The following is a 13,657-nucleotide window of genomic DNA, read 5'->3' as shown; positions in this document are numbered from 1 at the left end:
TATTTCCAGGGCCTCTTTTAGTTCCCAGTCCAGCCCTGCTCCTCATCAGCCCAGTACCACAGTAAAATCGACCGCATGTCATATTCCATGATTACCAATCAAGAACGTTCCAAGCATGGTAGATGACTCAGTTTGCAACTTTGATCCCGTGATGAGAGGACATGAAAGATTTGAGCTGGGTCATAGCATGCTCGTATGTTTCCTTAATAAAAGGAAACAATTATCCCACACAGGTACCTAAACAAACAACAACAAAAAATGGACACTAATGCTAGTGTTCAAACTCATGCAAACTGTTTATGAGATTTTGAGAGGGAGCCTGGAGGACCGAATGTGCTCATCGACCTGCACTGCGATGAATAATTCTTAAGGAGGAATAAAGGAGGAAGTAAGCACAACTCTGTAACCTACAATCCTAAGTGGGACTGGTTGGCATGGATGGGTGTCTCCTCCTCCTTCAGTAGCCAGGTTTGCAGCCTCCTCATTTCTCCCCTTTACTGGTTCTGCTTCCGCCTGGTTGTGATAGTAGTTGGCAGACCATGTGGAGGTGATTCTGAAAAAGAAGAGCCATTGCTAGATTTCCGAAATGGATTATGCAGGACCAACATTCTTCCTCACCCTGATGCTCATCTCTAGGACAATCGTTTTAGGCATTGCAGGTATATCTTTTTTATTTTGTTTTTTATTAAAGTGTGTTTAGTTATTATTAGCTTTTCACACAATACATACAAAACACATAATCATATTTCATAATCAATATCTTACATCCAAAACTTTGAACATCATCCATATAAATACCCATTGACATATTGTTACAAATGTTAAAAGTAAACAAAATGTCATGTAAAGTTACCCTAAAATACTCAGCCCCAAAGCAATCAACCATATATAGATCTGCACATATTTTAAGATACAATAGAAAATTCATAAAAAAAGGAAAATGTCATAAAATTATCCTAAAATACACACAAGATTGTTGGTAAAACAAATTCTCTATACTGTATGGACAATCGGAAATCAGCTATTGGTGATATGTCGTTTTCAGCGAGTAAGTGCCTTAGCAGTGCAACCCTTACTCAGCAATAGACTCAAATACATTTGTAATATTACTATTACTATACAGCCATAAATTAGATAAAGCTAACATTAGTGCAAGGCATGAACAGTCTCAACATCTTGACCAAAAGGTATCCTCGCCAGGCGATCATGCCCTACCACAAATCTAACGAGAAACCTTTCATACACCTGCATAAGCTTAAGGCATAGTGTTGGAGTATGCCTATTGTTCTCAATGCAGTCTTTACCATTCAACATTCTACACAGGCTTTAGACCTGCCAACTGCTAGTCATCACCAGAGTCGGTAGTTGACCCAACAGCATCAGTAAAATAATTCTGCGGTGCGTAGGTGAGGGATGAATTATCATGTATCTAGATAGAGTAAGGAATTTCCTATGAAGCCTGATAAACTCATGTTTATCCAATTCTTTGCTAATACCTTAGATTTAAGTTCCTTCAGCAAAACATAGTACCCATACTCCCATTTGGGCAACCAATCAATAGTTTTTAAAAAAAAGTATCACATTCCAATGTGTACTTCCTCAATGCCTGATTCGAGTCACACAACATGGTGTTCCTTATAACTTGCAGTATATAGTAAGGCTGTTTTCATTAGAATCAAAGCCTCCAATTAGGTAAGGCCTAGCTGTAAACGAATTGCCACCACGGGAATTGCAGGAACCATGCCTAGGATCCTTCTCCATATCTGCCCCTCTAGCATTTTCACCCAGGAGCTGTATTTCTGGAAACTCACTTTAAGGCCATATGTTAACATGGGGGCCACACAGTGCTTATAGACTATACAGATTCCCTCCATGCAGTAGCCAGCTGTATTAGAGGTAAATATGTTAATAACCCCCATCAGCAATAGTGCTTTCAGTCTCTTATTGGCAATCATCTCCTTACAGTCACCCTTATCTGCGATCATGTACCCTAAATACATATAAGTGTAGACGCTCATGATGCTTCCAATCAACACGTTTATACTGGGCTTACTGAGCTTACTTCTACCGATTTTCATACATTTAGATTTGTTAAAATGTATTATGAGGTCGTTTTCCTGGGAATACTCGTACAACTTGGCTACACTACGAGATGCCCCTATGAAGGTGTGGTGTAATAAAAGTAGGGCGTCCAGGTAGGCTAGCCAAGGTATGTGAGTATTGCCTATTTTTGGAGGAAAATTTTGCACCACTCTCAGACAATCAGTGAAAAAAGCCAGATAGTGATTAAATAGTATGGGGCCAAAATGCACCCCTGCTTAACACCGCTATATGTTTTTATTTCTCTTGATAAGAGACCGTGACTATTAAGCTTTACTTGTATCATTGTATCAGATTGTCATTGAATTAAATAGTTTAGGAGGAAATCAGGTAGTCCTTTATTCTTTAACCTATTCCACAATCTGCCTCTATTAACAGTATTAAATGTCGTACTGAAATCTATAGTGGAGGCTTACCCTTTAGAAAAGTGGTCTTGATCAAAGTGTTTAGTACACAAATATTATGAGACGTGTGCACCCAGCCCTGAAACCTGTTTGAAATGGGCTCAAAATTTTATTTACCTCGGTCCACCTCACCATTTCCTTCAAGACGAAAGATGACATTTTATTTTAGGAGGTATCTAAAAGGGCAAGAAGCTTGTAGTTTCCAGGATCCCCTTGATCGCCCTTTTTGTAGACTTGTATAATAATGGCTTTTTGCTATGTCTTGCCACAGCTAGCGACCGCCTGGAAAAGCCAATACAGCAAGTCTGACCAGTTATCTGAGTTCTTCTCAAGAACAACATTCAATAACCAATCCAGGCCCGGGTCATGAGAAACGTTAAGAACAAAATTGTGTGTCACCACATGATAGCCCCCATATGCACTCCTAGGGGGACTACAGTCCCAGGTCAGATTTATGGAGTCTATATACCTTAAGACCCAAAACACAGCGTGTAATCAGGGGTATTGTGAGTTCAAATAGATTCAGTACACTACCAATATAGTATTTAACACTCTTTCACAGCGAATGTGACACCATTTAAATTATATGAAGTCAAAAAAGTATGTCTCTAAACTTCGCTTCACCAAACCGCAGAAGTTAGTGTGAAAACTGTATTTTTCAATACAATGGATAAAAAAGTTATCTTTTCAACAAACACTGTTCAATTATGACTTATTCCTCGTATGCTGAACTTTAAAACTTACCAATACTGATTAGGATGTCTTCCTGGGTTATTATCAAATCATTTTCATTGTGACCAACACACCAAATATTATTTCTCTCAAGGACATAGTCAACTCTACCCAAGAATAATTCCCACTCAACCTCTTTAATGTGATTGATCAATTTCAAAGCACCCCTTCCTCTGGCTTCATTGAAAACCTTCCAGAATTTCTTAGTGTTCAAATTACGTAAAACAGAGAGCATGCTCTGCCAAGCTGCATTCTTAACCAAAATGTGATGCCTCTTGACCCAGTTATAATATTGGTTTTTCATCTTGCTTACAACATTGGCCATAACAGCTCTGTTAATGTTCATTTAAGCCGTCTTTCTGATCTGTTTCTGCAGATTCCTTTTTCCCATACAAATCACAGGGTCCCCAGGACCAGAGGGATTTTGATTGAGTCCAGTTGTGGCAGTTCTCAAGAGGGGGGACCGCTTATCCGTCTGCATATAGCCCACAAAATAGAGACGGGATTGGCCAAGAACAGACTTTGTATCAAGCACAAGCGCTGAGAATAGAACAGGCTTTGCAACTACAGCAAGTACCATTGAATCTGCCACAAGGCAGTCACAGCACGCACCCATGCAGATACAGCAGAGCGCAAACTCAGGACAGTTATTCACTCCTAGAATAGGGGGTGTCACTATTAAGTGTGGGAATCCTTTCACTGGCACTGGAATAAGTATATACTAACACTAGGACAGCTCACTGGGTGACTTGATGTGTTCAGTACTGTGACTCCCAATCCTCAAGAGGAACCAAGGGTTGACGTCACTATAGGAGGCAAATCTTTTTCTTTTTCAGTAGACACGGGTGCAACACGCTCATGTTTTCGAGAGGGTAGGTGTTCCTTATCTGGAAATGCCATGAATGCTCGAGGATTCTCAGGGGCTACACGTAGAGTTCCTTTTACTGAGAAATTGGCAGACTCTATGGAAGAATGTGATATGTCTGTCCCATTGTTGTATTCAAGGCAGACACCAGTTAGTATACTGGGCCGAGATTTAATGACAAAACTAAACATGACGATTTCTTTCACTGATGAATACATAGGCCCTCATTACGATACTGGTGCTAAACCATGGCGCTATTAGCACCATGGTTGGTGCCGGTATCGTAACGAGTCCGCCAATGTTCAATGGGGAATTACCACCCCATTCCAAGGTTGGCGGGCGGTAATTCCCCATTGAACATTGGCCCTTCCCCATTCCCATTTTTGCCTCATAGGTCTCAATGGGACTGGGGAAGGTGCTAAGTACGGTACCGCAAATTGCGGTACCGTACTTAGCACCAAGGTCCCTTTGCGGGTCCCTACTTTAACGGCTGGTCTAGACCAGCCGTTAAGGTCGGGTCCCGCAAAGTGACCTCGTAGTAAGGCACTAATGGGTTAACGGCGCAGCAGCCTTTTACGGCGCCATTAACCCATTAGCGCCAGGGTCGTAATGAGGCCCATAGTGTGTTCAATGCAAGGAATACATTATTTAAACGTGGGCAAAGTTATCATGGCATTTACAGGACAAATAGCCATACAAGTGATGCCTTTAGAACCAGAAGTGTTTCACTATGGGGTACACATTTTGTTAACATGGTTGCCTGGTTTAGTGGGAAAGACTATGAGAATACCTGATGAATTTCGCTATAGGCCAGAGATTCCCATGGACAAAGAGGGGGGACGAGTTTTCCCTTAGAGTTACAAGCAGCTGTAGTGTGAGTGGAATTGGCCATGCTCGTAGGATTTGATAATGACAGCAGATCATGGAGCATGGTAATTGCTATTGGAGAGGGTAATAGATTGACTGACGTTACTGATGAGGGCATATTTATAGATTAGAGATGACCCAGCTGATGACAAAGTGGTATTCGAGGTGAGCATTACATATTGGGTTAGGGCAGAAGGACGCAAAGTTCAACAGAAAATGATGATAGTGCGACAGCGTCCAGCACTTTTTGTTGAAGTTATGGCAAAAATACCTGTTTATTTATGGTCTACGGGCCCCTATGACGTAGGCCTATTAAAGGAGGTTGGAGAAGTCAAGATTAATCTGAAGCCGGGAGCAATTTTCCCTTGGGCAAGGCAGTATCCCATGTCTCGAGAGGCAGCCAAAGGTATTTTTAAGACAAAATCGGTCATGAAGGACCAGGGCATTTTAGTGATGTCAGAGTCACCATGCAATACAGCTATGTACCCTATTACAAAATCTAAGGGGGGTAATGGCATTTAATTCAGGATATGCGCCCAATTAATTAGATTGTAAAGGCCGAGTTTCCTCTAGTTCCTAACCCAGCGACCATCTTATGTAGTATCCCTGTTGAGGAGCGATATTTCACTGTGATTGACTTGAAAAATACATTTTTCTCAATCCCATTGCATAAAGATTCTCAAGATCTGACGTCATTTACGTTCCGCCAGACTAGGCTGAAAAGCACAAGATTACCTCAAGGGTATTGTGACTCACCATCGATTTTCATCAGAGTCCTGCAGATGGACTTAAGCAATTTTGATTTGCCAAGTATCGAGCTGCAATACGTAGATGATATTTTGGTCTGCAGCACATCAGAAGAAGAGTGCAGACGTGACTCAGTTCAGCTAAGGATTATTCTAGCAGAGAAGGGATATAAAGTGGACAAAGAGAAATTGCATTATTTCCAAGAAGAAGTGTTGTATATAGGCCAGTTAATCTTGCATGAAGGAAAGAAGGTTACACCTGAAACGGCTGAAGCAATTTTGAAAACCTCAAAGCTTCACACAGTAAAGCAAATGCAACAATTCTTGGGATTATGCAATTATATCAGAGCATGGGTATTTGATTATAGTTCATACACAAGACCCTTACTGTAGGCCCTGAAGTGACTCAGGAAAATATTGTATGGACTGAGGAGATGGAGGAAGCGTTTGATGAGTTAAAAAAGGCAATTTGCACAGCTCCACTTTTAGGGTTTCCCAATTATTCTGAGGAATGTTTTTTATTTTTGCACACAAATGGAACAGTTATGACAGCAGTGCTAACGGAGGGAACCACTTTAGGGTACAATGCTTTAGCACATAACCATGGGATTTTGGACCTAGTAATGAGGGGTCCACTGGCAGAGGACGAGCAAGTACACGATTGCTCTAATTATGAGGAATTTTATGATGAGATCCCAAGGGTGAAAGAAAATGCTCTAGCGCTGGGGAGATTCTCTTTATTGATGGTTCCTCGAAGATGGATCAAACTGATAGACAATGGTATTCAGGTTTTTGTGGTAAAACAGAGGGCTAACAGGGAATTCGAAGTAATGACAAGTGTACGACTACCGTCCCACTTTTCAGCACAGGCTGCAGAATTAGTGGCGCTGATTGTCGCACTCGAGAAACATGCAGAACAGGAAGTAACAGTGTACAGTGACTCTGCCTACATGACTTCAACAGTACAAGCAGGGCTAGCACTTTGGAAAAGGAGGAGGGGCTACCTCGGAGCCGATGGCACTCCAGTGCAGCATGCTGCCTTGTTGGGCAAACTTATTAAAGCATTACAACTCACTGTTGCCATCATGGTAGTTAAGTGCCCAGCGCACACTAAGAGAGCAGACTTTATTTCATGCAGAAACCAAGCCGCGGATGAAGAGGCAAAAAGAATTGCATATTCACCTGATATAATGAGCTTTGATACGCATGATGTGAAAGAGAGAATGGTGGTGATGATGATTGTCAATGAAAGCTTTAACCATTTGTCGAAAAACGCAATTGATGGAAGTTCAAGGTGGAGCCCCACAGGATGAAAAAGACCTGTGGACACGGAGGGGAGGGGGGTTCTTTATCCCTTTCTGAGGTGCTGTGGTGACAGGACAACACTGGTAAACCAGTGAGGCCTGTAGCTTTATTAAGTGTGGCGTTGGAACAGCTACACTACCCTGCGCATGTCACTAGGGAGAGCCTTGCAGCAACCATTGCGGAGGACTGGTTTATACCGAACCTGTTAGACCACTTTGCTTTTCATGTAATAAATTGCATCGTATGTCAAAAGTTTTCTGCTGGGCACATGCTGCGAACAGTTAGAGGAGTTATTCCTTGACCTAATGGTCCTTTTCAGCATTCACATATTGACTATGTTGATATGCTGCAGGTCTGTTATGGATATAGGTATATGATAGTGGTGGTGTGCCCCTTCTCCAGGTGGATCGAGGCAGGTCCATGCACACACCCAGACGCCACTTGCATTGAGAAGTTTTTAGTTTCAAGAAGTATTTCCTAGGTGGGGAGAATGTGAGGTGTTGAGATCAGATAATGGCCCCCATTTTGTGAATGAAGTGTTCGAGCAAATTAGCTTATTGCTCAGCATACGTTTTCTTCTGCTTATCACCCGCAAGTGAACAGGATATGTGAGAGACTCAACCATCTGCTCAAGGAAAGGATAGCCAATCTAAAGCTAACATTGAAAAAGGGATGGTTGCATTGCCTGCCCCTTGCATTATATGTATTGAGGAATCAACCAGGCTCTGACCACCACATCACACCCCACGAACTAGTAACGGGGAGGCAAATGGGAACGCCTCTCACTCCTACATAGTGGACTAGAAGTGATGCCCAGACAACAGCAGAATTATTAGGAAATTAGCTATGTGTTTACTTAACATGTATGACTACAAGTATCTCTGTCATTTCAGATCAAATCAAACAGACAGGTTGTCGGTCTCAGAACACAGATGAAGACATACAGCAACCGGACCTGAAGAACTATGTCTTCCAAGACTTTTCCTGGGTGATAAAATCCTAATCAGCTACTTTATTGGTAATTGGCATGAGCCCTGATTTAATGGCCCCTTCGTAGTGGAGGACTTTACTCCATCAACAGTGAAGGTCCTAGGGAGACCTGCTTGGATACACCAGGGAGACGTACAAAACTATGCTGGAGAGGCCGCTGCACCCCCACCCCATTCGGAAGCAAGCCACGGAGAAGACGCTCAGCACATGCAGACTAGATTGATGACGAGCAAGAAGGACGCAGAGACTGTCCAGTAGACATAGGAAAAGTGTACACATGGACTGTGGTTCATCCGAGACACTCTTTGTAGCTGCTTAGCAAGGAGTGAAAAAGCGATTGTTCGTGAACCACAGAAGTTTGTTAACATTGGACTGTGAAACATTGAGATCCAGAAGAAGAAAAATGCCAAACCTCGAATTTCTTTTCGACGATTGGAAGAGAAAGCAGTTTCCTGACTCCTTTCTCATCGAATTTCTCTTTGGAGGCACCCATGGTGGTGCCTGATGGCAACACTTATCGGATCATTCTTGCTGTTTTCCTCTTCATTCTTCATGCATATCCTGTGCTGGTTGGGAGAACTTGTGACATTCACGTGTTTTTGCAAGATCCTAAAAATGGTTTGTGAGGGGATTGCTCACAGCTAACATTGAGCAAATCCTACAGTTGCCTGAGTAGTGTACGTGAAGTAGAGATGGTGCTATCTAATGAAGATGCCCACAAACTACTTGGAATGATCTTTTATTTCCTGCTCCACAAACATCCTTATCTTGTTGGACGGTGAATCAGTACTTTTGTATTCCTGAGAGATCCCAGGAATCAACCTGCAATAAATTGGCTAATACCCGAGATACCTGACCTGATTAAAGTTATGTTTTCCTTCCTTAAAAGTAATCACAGACAAGATGGGAAATATTGATAGTAATAATAATAATGTGGCAAACAACGAGAGAACACAGCGATGAGCAAGACGCCATTGTTGCTGGAGTTGGATGTATTGGTATATAATATACACATGTATTATATCTATCATAATTGTTCTGGTTCTCCCGATACACACTTTATTATGTTGGTCCAAAGGGAGCAGTGGTTCCTGTGTATCTTGCTATGGAGAAGGAAAGTACATATATAGCAATCTTTCAAAAACTAAAGCCCTATGTGATTATTCTACACAAGTAGCACATGCAAAGATGCCGATTTCACTGACAGGTGTCTCTATGATGCCCCCTGTAGGAAGAATGGCTACTGATGTTTTTCATGAGTTGCTTGCACGTTCTCTTCTTGCAAAAAAGAGACCTAATAGAAGTGCAAGAGAGGATGAGTTAAATGATTACCTGGATAGTACAGCACATTTGGGGAACAACATGTGGTATCAGCACATGAAGGAGGTAGGAAAGAGTACCTCAGAGGAGGAATGCTATACATGTGCACTCCTGCCTTACTCTGTGGGAAAGTTTAAAATATTCATAGCCACTGAAATAGATATCCAGACAGCACATTGTCTATCTCACACAGCACTCTGTTGAGCAAGAGGTCAGTTCATGGGCCGGATGGCATCTTTTGTATAGGCAACAGAATGGTCATCTCCAGACGAAGATGATTATGTTCAAGACACAATGACAAGAGCAGGAGCACACACCAGAAATCATGTGATAAGATATGAACAGCCTGCAGTGAAAGGAGCTGGAATCAGATGGGAAGTAAACAGAAGACTTGAGAGCCCAGGAAAAACTGCAGAAGAATTTTGAAGATGGAAGGGGAGAGGCCAGATGCACATCTGGGGATCAGTACTTTCTCCAGACTGCTGGGAGGAAGGTGTGGTTATCTGCAGAGCGTGGGTAGTGATTGCTTACTGCAAACCAACCATTGACATTGTGGAAAATGGATGCAAACCTTTATGGCCACGACTTGCCAAACTACTGACATGGGTCGAAGACACAAAAGGGCCTTTACAGATAGTGCCTCTGGACAATGCAAAGCTGTGTTTCAGAAACAATGGTACGAGAAAAGTTGGAGGACATCTAAATTGTGGTTAAGTCTTTGATGTGCCAGGAATGAACATTGGAACATCAGTGATGATGGATCACTACTGGGCCTATGGACCCAGAGCTTATATGGAGCTCCCCAGAGATTGGGGAGGACGGTGTTCCATAGTTTCCATAGTGAACGTCCATGTTCCAGCATTGGTGATTCCTAAAAGTGACTTGAACATTGGTGAATTTCCAAAAGCAGATGCTCACCTGAGGAAGAAGAGATCTGCTGAGCTAATGAATCGAATGAAGAGGGAGAACTATTTTTCAGCCAAGTTAGTTAATGGAATCTTTTGATTCCATCCCCTATGAACACAGATTGTTCAGTCAGACTTCGTCGATATTCACGATAATCTTCATGCCCAAGATCCAGACGGCATATATTCACAATAATCTTCATGCCCAGGATCCAGACGGCAGCAAATACCAAGTGGTTACAGATAACCAGATGGGAGCTTTTGCAGATGATCAGCACTACCATAAAGGGATTCAATGCTATCAAGAAGGAGCTGAGAGCCATACTTCTGATGATTCTTCAGAATAGATATGTCCTAGACATGATCACAGCTATGGATGGAGGGGTTTGTGCCAGAATTGGAGAATCAAGTTGCATGTTCATACCTTCTCACAATGACGAGAATGGCACCTTGACAGAGGCCATAATGTTGCTGACGAAACTACACGTCCAGATGATAGACAAAGTGAGAGACATTGCTGATGACAGTTGGTTTGTATCAATTTTCTCAAGGGTTCCACAATGGATGGCGGACATTTTCAAGTTCCTTGGAGCTCTGATAGTGAAGGTTTTGGTTGGATTTTGTGTGATCAGAATAATAATCTCACAATGCAAGAAGACTGCAAGAAAGGCAGTTGGAATGAAGATTATGATTGATGTCGAATCTGGATAGAAAGCTAAGAGCTGACATACGAAGAGATCAGAGACTGCGTGAAGGCCAGCATGCATTCACCTGAAGGAACACAGTTCCTGTACCCTAAGAACCACAAGAAGTACGTGGGAAAGTGGATCTATTGTAGTCCCAATGGACAGTGCATGCTTATGTCCTGGAACAAGGATGAGCATGTGAAATCAGCAGGATGCCTGAAAGGAGTCATAAAGACATGAGTCCCTAAGAAGCAGTTCTTCAGATGAGGATGTCTAGATGTGAAGAATGATGGGAGAGTGGTCAATGAATTGCCCAGACGGGGCAATGTAGAGGTGGGGCCAAGTACCCCCACTCAAGGCTATGCCCCCATACTGCCTGTATGTTGGGAGCCAGAGTCTGGGACACGTGCAGTACCAGTGAAACAGCCTATACCAAAAAGAATCATGGAAATAAGGTACCCATTAAGGAACCCATATATGCACTCACGACAATATGATGGCCATTTGAATAAAATCCCAGGGGAAGTGTGGAAAATGAGCAAAGGAGAAGACTGCTGATGTCATGGAAAGCAGAGCTGACACTTCTAGAAAAGAGGCAAGAGGTTGATGAACATAGACATTCTATTAGATCTAAGGAGGACGTTTTAAAGATGAGCAACATTTTGGGCTCCAGATGAAGATGCTCATGCTACAGAAATGATGAAGAAAATGCAAACCCATTTTACAATTCTACAGACGCAGTAACGCAAGTAGACAACATATTCTTAAGGCTGGCTACATAGTGAATAGATTGCCGCGATGTGCCAATGTATTCTCATAGGAATGTATGCAATATGGATGTTACACAACACTTTAGCAGAGTCTGGATCCAGTGAACAGAAAGGCTTTTTCAGTGTGGCACAGTTGGAAAGCACCTTAATGATGGAGGTGAATTCAAGAAAGGCCTGGCTGGCCCAGCACCAAGAAGCCAAGGCCACTGTCAGCCTTGATGTTCATGCAGTAGCTACAAAACGTGTGAAAAAAACCAACTCCTGTCTGAGGTGAGGTGTAAGAACATTGAAGACGTCAGAGGTTCATCATTTAATAGTATTTTAAATACAGAAAATCTGTGAAACATGGTCTACAGTGACATGGTCGGATGAAAATAGATACTGGATTGAGCTGCATCGAAACCAAGAGACAAAGGGCCTCATTACAAATCGCCAGGTATGGAAACAACAGTGGCGGTAAACCCGCCGCCAAAGTTGTTTCCATGCCGGGCGATCACAACTCCTGCAGGCGGGAGGTGATGTTCCCAGGCGGACGAGGAAACACTGGCAGCATTACAAGATGCTGCCGGTGTTTCCATGATCCCCATTCCCATTGAGTCTCATAGGACTCAATGGGAATGGGGATTAACACCATTCCGCCTCCGTAATTCCCGGGAAACCGGGGTTGTAATGCCCTGGTAATTCTGGGAATCACGGAGGCAGAATGGTAATACGAGTCCGGCGGTAACCAGGTGGTTTTACCGCCTCGGTTACCGCCGGACTCGTAATGAGGCCCAAAGTATGCCTATACTCCCTTTTATTCTCAGGCACGAAGGAACATTTGCAAGGCCATGATCAAAGTGCTAATTGACTGGCAGGTTGCAAGAGTGATGATAGATGGCAGGCTAATTAGGTGGGAAGCTATGGTCAAGACCAGTCCAGCAGCACCTGGGTACCAGACTGCGTGCTGCTAGCGTGTGTGGAATATTACAGAGTGGTACGAGGGTGCCAACCAATTATAAGGGGCCACGTAATAGGGAGCTCTATAGTTTGTATAACCAATAGGACGTCGTGTATTTGATGACAGTCATAGTGACTTGCACTAGAAGAGGGCTTAGTTTCCCACCTGATGTTAGAGACCCAATCACTTCCCTGACAAGTATGGAACATATACCTAGATATTCACTCTAAGCCAATCACTTTCCCAAGTAGGTTTTTGTAGTTTGCTACATAGATTGGCGTCAATGATGACGAGTTTTTACTATAAAGGTTTTATTTTATGAAACTCACTGAGTGAGAAAATCAAGCGTATGTTCATTGATGTTCGTCAAACTCCCTGCTTTAGACAATTGCAAATAAAACAGACTTACTTTGCCAACTTCCTGAGTCAGTCTGATTATTGACCTTTGAGTATATTCTGCATCCCCATCTATCTCCAAGTATTGCTACCTCGTTTTAAAGGGCTTGTGTTGGGGACACAAGTTCAGTTCTACACTGTTCACACCTCACAATTTCATTCGTCAACAGTGACCGAAGTTGCCCACTGCTGTATTGCCAAAGGAGATCCACCAATCAAATGCTATGGACCGTATGAAACATAGTAAAATGTTGATTGTCCATTCATAATTCTGAGAAACTAAATGATACCACCATGAGCTCATTTTTATGAGCTGGCGAACAGAATGGTCACAAGGGTTAGGATAAGCCAAAAGGGCTAAGCAGTGTACATATTCCCCTTTTTGTGTCTTACCCTACAGTACTGACAAGAGAGTTTATTTTAGGCAAAGGTTTAGGACTAACAAAGACATAATCTGTGGCACTTCTGAGATTAGCCATTTTCCACTTATAATTTCCTGGGATGTCGCCATCGACTCTATCATTTAGCATGACCAACTCCCAGTTGTTTGCAAAAGCCACCCATCTCTTCACCTGTCTGTTCTCCTTTTTTTTGCTGCATCAGACATTGGGTTTGCACGTTTTCGAACACA

The sequence above is a fragment of the Ambystoma mexicanum genome, chromosome 1q (assembly GCF_040938575.1).
Source record: "Ambystoma mexicanum isolate Mex_15411 chromosome 1q, UKY_AmexF1_1, whole genome shotgun sequence".
NCBI classification, from domain to species: Eukaryota; Metazoa; Chordata; class Amphibia; order Caudata; family Ambystomatidae; genus Ambystoma; species Ambystoma mexicanum.
Note: the sequence above shows the minus strand (reverse complement) of the source record.